Genomic DNA, 7,568 nt, shown 5'->3' with positions numbered 1-7,568 from the left:
GATGACTAAAGGGAGCAGGTTGGTGTTATTCAATGGTTTTAAGATTGGAGGTGAGCAGGTGGAGGTGTCACATCTTCAATTTGCAAACGATACTCTCCTGTTTTGCGAACCGGAGAGGACCCAAGTGATGAACTTAAAATCTTCCCTTCGATGCTATGGGTTGATTACTGGGCAGAGATCTAATTTCCATAAGTCCAGGCTGTATGCCCTAAACATCCCGCAGGATGAGATGCTTGAATTGGCAAAGACTTTGGGTTGTCTGTTTGAGCAATTGCCTTCCACATACTTGGGTCTCCCTTTGGGGGTCGGGAGACCAAAAAAAAACTTTGTGGGAGCCTGTTGTTGAGAGAATTGAGAGGAGGTTGGAGGCGTGGAAGAGGAATCTTGTCTCTAGAGGCGAAAGGCTTGTGTTGGCTAAGGCAATGTTGGCCAATATTCCCATTTATTTTTTGTCTTTGTTCAAATGCCCGGCTAGTGTAGTTTTTCATATTGAACAAATCAAGAATTTTAAAATTCACAAATTTATAAATAATGCCGTTTCGATGACCACGTATAGATTTGGATTTCAAATCTAAATTAATTTTTTTTTGTTTGGATGCTCTCTGGATTTGAATTTGAAATCTAACAAAACCCAAAAGCCCTAAAATACTTGATATAGGGGCATTTCAGCCATTTTCCATGATCCAGGGGTATTCTAGTCATTTTACCCTATATGGGGGTATTTTGATCATTTTTATATCATAAGGGTGTTTTAGTCATTTTCCATGACTCAGGGTATTTTGTCATTTTCACCCTGTATAGTTGTATTCCGGTCATTTTGCATGCCCCGAGGGTAGTCTAGTCATTTTACCTAATATGGCGTATTGTTATCATTTTTATCTCATGAGGGTATTTTTAGTCATTTTCATGAGCCACCGATAATTTTCCATGATCTTGGGGTATTTTAGTTACTTTACCCTATATGAGGCTATTTTGATCATTTTTATGTCATAAGGGTATTTTAGTCATTTTGTATGACTCGGGGGTATTTTGTCATTTTTACCTGGTATAGGGGTATTTCTAGTCATTTTACCTAATATGGAGTATTTTTATCATTTTTATCTCATGATGGTATTTTTAGGCATTTTAGTCATTTTTTTATGAGCCATGGGTCATTTTTACTTGATCTAGGGGTATTCTAATCATTTTACCCTGTATGAGGTTATTTTGATCATTTTAATGTCATAAGGGTATTTTATTCATTTTGCACGACTCGGGGATATTTTGTCATTTTTACCTGGTATAGGGGGTATTCCGGTCATTTTGCCTGACCCAGGGTTTTCTATTCATTTTACCTAATACGATATATTTTGATTAGTTTTTAATGTCATGTGGGTATTGTGGACCCCGATCCCGAGAGGACGATGAGCGAGGGACGCGAGATCCCCCAGTCAATCGTCTGAGACCTCCACAATGTGAAAGAGAGCTCTACCAAGGAACTCTCGAAATGATGCCACTCACAGCATAGGTGGCGATGTATATGTATGAGATACCTCTTGATCCGGAGACATGAGCCTCGAAACCAAGACGCACCTGAAAGTAACTCAGGGTCGCCATCCAGGGGAGCTGGCCCTGGAACCCCATAAAATACTCTGTTGCAACGGATAACCAGAGATGCAAAGGTTCGTGCCTGGTGACGAATGAGGAAGATCCGAAGAGCACCCCCAATTCGCCCAAGTGCAAGCACCTGGTCTCTTGTACCATTTTCAATTAACTTTGAAGAGTTTTGGGCGAAAATCATGTGAAATGGGAACAATCAACCCCGAGAAAACGTCTATCTAAGCATGCATGACCCGGGGATGGGCAAAGAAAATGAACATCCAAATCCTAACTCATCGCATCTAATCCTAACTCATCACATCTAAGAAAGCAATAAACAATCGCATGCATAGCTACAGCTAAGCAGATAATGATAGATATGATGAGATAAAGAAAGCAAATATCTAAGTTTAGAAAGATAATTAAGCTAAGACGAATGGATAAACGCTATAGCTAAGCAATCAAAGCAGTAAAGTAAACACACTAGCATGCGAGCATGTGCAAGAGATAAGACTAAGAAACTGGCAATCGATCGCACGCTAGAAGAACAAACAAACTAGAATGCATAAGAAATCTAAGATAAGCACACAGCAAGCTAAAAGGTGCAAGAAAAGAAAGTCTCGCGATCGTCATGACCTATCGTTGGGCTCAGCGAGGACAATCCCTGTGAAGGGACCACGCTACGTCATCGCCCGTCCCAAAACCCGATAAAACGTCAGAAAACCGATGGAAACCGGAAAACCACGATGAAAACTGAAAATGGAATGAAAAGAGGGCTCCGAGTGACCTGGCAATCACCATCCTTGCCCATTTTTGTTTTTGTTTTGAAATGTTTGAAAATATTTATTAAAAAGGTTTGACTGGACTTTGGTGGACCCAAGCTACCTACGTACCCTGTGGAAAGGGATCAAGCCAACGTAGTTCGAAAGTTTTTGGCGTTTTTTTATGTTATTTGTTGTTTTTAGATTTTTGTTGTTTTGTATCCCTTTGATTGAAAGAGGGTTTTGGCTCAGGAGGTTTCCGTCCGTCGTCGCCTTAACCCGAAACAAGATGTTCCCAAAATCGATGGAATCCCGAAACTCGAAAAGGATCCTGAGGAACGTGCAAAGAATAGCCCCGAAAAGGAAGGGAACCCCTCAAACCATGTGAAGACCCTAAGATAGGGAAAATGATAGGAAGGGCAAGGGGTTGGCTCAAGAAATATTCCGTCATCGCCGGGAGAATGATCCGTATTCCCAGATTTTCAAAGTAGGAGGCAACACAGCTCCAATTCTACGAACAAGGGAGCAAGTCACGTGAAAATCAAACTCACGAGTAGGATATGAGATGATATGGAAATCAAGCAAGGCAGCATACTTAACCCATTCCCAGACAATGGACAACACTACTATAAACTCACAAACTAGTGGTGGTGTAGCGAGATGGCTTGATAGTCTTACACTCACAAACAACATAGTTGTGGGACCGAAAACCGGGCAACAGGAACTATAGAAAACAAACAGAGAAGGAACGTGACTATGTGCGAGACAAATGAACTTGGTATAGCCTCCCAACATGGCTGTTAATAGCAAATCACATAAGATCAGTTGAAATAACATAGACTAGCTGATTACATGCAATTATCAAAACTTAGTAATGGCACTATTAAAAAATCCAACTATGGATAGCCGCGCTACAATATTTTGCTAATGACGATACTAACCTGGTGAGACATTTCTCCACTGGAGGCTGTATCTAAAACAACCATTAGAAACAGATCATATGAAAGAAAGAGATGGCAGAAGGCTGCCATTTGTGAAAGAAGACAGCGCGGATATTGGTACTTTATAGTCAGTCTAGGAAAAATGACATCATTGAACCCATGTTTTGATAATCACATAGAATCCCCTTGTCTTTTATTACGACTATTCTCAAAGATTATTACAGCTCATAAGGGTCCTCCTAAACCAATCAAAGAGCGAAAAGACAACTGAATTTGATAAATGAGATCTATCATCTATACCACCCTGTACTAATCATGGCATGAATTAGCTATTTTCATATTCAACCATTGATGAAGCATGAAGCGACTAATGGAAATAGAATCACTCTATTAGTACGACAAGTCGGCAACATAGAGCAGTACCATCATCATTACATGATTATGAGAGTATCGCTAGTCAAAGTTGAATTCTCACAATAATCCAAGGCAAAAGAAATGGGAGTTTTAACAAAGCAAGGGACAGGAAAGAGTTAAAGTCTATAAAGAAGTCTCATGGATCAAGGATTATAAGAAATGGGGTTCAGAGAAAACATCGGATCAGAAACCTGTAATCTGTAAAATGCTACTGGGAACCAAAATCCGAAGCTCATTTCATCCTTAAAATTAACGACACTTAATCAATGAAAAGGAATGAAAATTCAAGGTTGGTAAATCAAGGTTTGCGGAAAAACCAAACTCTGTTAAAAATGACAATCGAGCACAACTGGTAATTCTAAGCCTAGCACATGATTAGGATAGAAACATTCAAAGGATCTAAGAACTATGGAAGTGCCAGACTACATAAATGAAGAGAAGGAACTAGAAATTACCTGCTGAAGCAAAAATTCAAGGGTTCAGATCTTTTCTCTTCTTTTTTTTCCTTGCTCTTTTTCTTGGCAGTTTGGATTTGCTTTGACCGCAGATTGGTGTCGATAATGGTGCGGATCTTGTGGAGGTGTTCGGACGAGATGCAGGCCAGAGGTCTAGATGGTGGCGACGGAATCTGCGGATCTGACCGGAGGAGAGATGGCGAAAATCATCAGAACAACGGGTTTGGCCTGAAGTAGGTTGACGCGGTCGGATTCGAAGAAGAGTTGCCGGGATCAAAGGGAATCCAATTCCAGAGGTGGTGGTCGCAGGCCTTGGGATTGGGTCGGATTTTCTCCGAAATTTCAAGGAGTTGTTGCCGGATTCACGGAATTGGAGAAATGGTGGCTGGTTCTAAGGGTTGCAAATGAAGAGGGTTTGAAGTGGGTTTTGATTTGAAGAAGGTCTGGTTGAAATAGGGTTCGATGCTCAGATGGGTTTTGGTGGAAGAACAAAACAGGGGAAGCATTTAGGGGTTAGTAGATGGTTGGGGGGTCGGACTTATTGAGGTTTTTCGCTGAATTCCAGCTAGATGCCCGGAGATGACAAAGGAAATGGTGGTGGTAGGGTCGGATTCGGGTTAGCAATGGGTTGGATTCAGGTTAGAAACAAGGGATAGGGTGGTGCTGGTTGAAAATGGAGGAGAATGAGAGTGGTGGTGTAGAGGCAAAGGCCGGATTCCGGCGAAGTTGCCGGAGTTGCAGAAATGAGGCAAATAAATGGGAATAGAAATGGGTTTAGGTTGAAATGGTGATAGTGTTGGAGGTGGTGAGATGGAGATGGTGATGAGTTACAGAGATGGTGGTTTGAGAAGATGGTGAAAAAGATGAAGTGGGTTTGGTCGAGCGGTGGCTGGCCAGAGTAGGGTCGATCGGTGCTGTGGTGGTGGAGAGTGAAAAAGGAAGGGTTTGGAAGTGGGTTTGGAAGTGCAGAAAATGGGTTTAGAGGTAGCAAAGGCTGAGATGGAGGTGAAGGAGAAGAAATGGAGGTTCGGTGGTGGCGGTGTTGCTCTCTCTCTCTCTCTCTCTGCTATGTGCAACCCAAAACCGAAAATGAGAATCCTCTTTTTTCACGAGCTCCCATTGATTTTATCTTTAGGGTTGGGAATTTTTGCTTTAATCCTAACCATTCATCCATTAGATTCCTTTTCTTGGTTCTTATCATCCCTTGATTTGTTATCCTTAGCCCTAATTCTATCGTAGAAACCCTAAAAACCTAGAATGTTCTAGTTGATCTAAGCCCTACACCTCATCTCCTTGATCCAATGGCCTATGCTTGTGACTTGTAAAGGAAGCAACATTCATTTTATTAAAATACCCCTAGGACAAGGTGATTTTACACCCTCCTACCCTTAGGCTCTACTTGCCTTTTTTTCCTATCAATGGGCACCTTTGTTATGCTAGTTCACCCCCCCTCTTCTGCAATAAAGGGAGATAGCATCAACACTACCATGCTTTGATAGTTTCACTCACCTGTTTGTCCTTTCTTCCATTTCTTGTCCAATTCTTGTAAAATTTGTAGGGACACTCTTGGAGAGGTTAACCACCCTGGAAAAATTTGTATCAATTAGTGAACACTGTGGGTCAATAAAATTTTGGGGTTCCTTCGCATTTGGGTTTGATTCTTTGCGGATTTCGGAATTTGGAACTTGGCTTCCGGGATATACTGAGGTTGACTTTAAAACTCGAGTTTCGGGATTTTGGGAATCGGAATTTTATTCGATCTTGGGAATTTATTCGATTTGGGAAATTGGGGGTCAGGTCAAAATGGGGTGTCTACAGGTACTTAAGTCATTTAACACTTTTTGGTATATTTTTGTCATTTTAACCCCTTATGGGTCAGATTTAGATTTATAAATAACCTCTCGCAGAAAGGATTTATAAATCCAAAAAATTATGCTAACATGAGGATTTTGTAAATCTTGTGGATTTCACTCAAATCCAAATCCAGATGTCATAAAGGCTTGCCAAACGCCAAATTTGAATTTAAAAATCCAAATTCACCTCCAAATCCAAGGGGTATCAGAGTGTTTGTGTTTTTTTTTTTTTTTAATCTCATTCCGACTGATGCAGAATTAGAATTTGTGTGTGTGTGTGTGTGTGTGTGTGTGTGTGTGTGTGTGTGTGAGAGAGAGAGAGAGAGAGAGAGAGAGAGAGAGAGAGAGAGAGGGGTGTTAACAGATTCCAGGATTTGCTGTTGGATGTGGGTGGTACGATCCTTGATCTTTGATCCAAAGCAGCCTCTTAAAGAGTTGCCGTTGGATCAAACATCAAGGGTGGTAGCACCCTGTCCCTCTCAGGTGGGCGTTTCACATTACATCCTCTAAGAATGAACATGAAACATCAAGAGGGTGTTTCACATTGAAATACAAGAAATGACAACATTTGTCTATGCATCAATTAGCTTGAAACAGGGGTGCATGCAATCAACTTTGAAAAGAGAAAAATCAGGAGTGCTGCTTCAAAAAATTGTGCCGACATTCAAATTGGTAGGAATCCATATAAATTCATAGAGTTCCATCACCCTCACCAAGTGGTCAATCCTAATGAAGAACCAAACCCAATACACTTGTTTGCCATCTTCATGATTTTATCGTGGTCAATCCTAATGAAGAACCAAACCCAATACACTTGTTTTCCTCTTCAAAATTCACTTTTCAATTTCTCCAAGTGACTTGCTTTTCTCCTAAAAGACCAAAATGCCCAAATGACGTGCTTTTAAGATTCCAGAAATGAAAGAATGAGGTTGGTATTTATAGCAAAAAAGCAATAAATGTATAGACCATATTTTCCCCCCCTTTAAGAAATAAAAGCACTTGCCTCCTTTTTTAGCTCTCACTGCAATTCTCTGTTTTACGATGCTACATATTTTTCCACACATATGTATAGACACATATGTATAGACCATATTTTTTCCCCCTTTAAGGCAGATGATTGCATTTTTATGATTACGTCTTACGTCCTTTTCAAGGACGTAAGCACGTCACTCACTTGGAGAAATTGAAAAGTGAATTTTGAAGGACGTAAGCACGTCACTTGGAGAAATTGAAAAGTGAATTTTGAAGGACGTAAGCATAAAAATGCAATCATCTGCCTTTTGCTGACTAAAGGGGAGTGCCAATATCTTCTCTCTAACTAAAGGGGAGTGCCAATATCTTCTTTCTAACTATCTTCCTTTTTTGCTATAAATACCAACCTCACTCTTTCATTTCTTAAACCATCCATCCTTCCAATTCACTTACCTGTTCTTGAAAAAAAGGAAGATAGTTAGAGAGAGGAGAGGAGGATGGGTAACAGTGGACATGTGAACGTAGAGGTTTCTGTCTCTTGGGAGAAGATAGAGAAATTTTTATTTATTGGCTCAGCTGTTGTCCTCGTCGGTG

Source organism: Tasmannia lanceolata, unplaced genomic scaffold (assembly GCF_043159265.1).
Source record: "Tasmannia lanceolata isolate RefF3 unplaced genomic scaffold, GAP_Taslan_0.1 ptg000016l, whole genome shotgun sequence".
Classification (NCBI taxonomy): domain Eukaryota; kingdom Viridiplantae; phylum Streptophyta; class Magnoliopsida; order Canellales; family Winteraceae; genus Tasmannia; species Tasmannia lanceolata.
The sequence above is the reverse complement of the archived record's forward strand: the minus strand, read 5'-3'. Positions refer to the sequence as shown.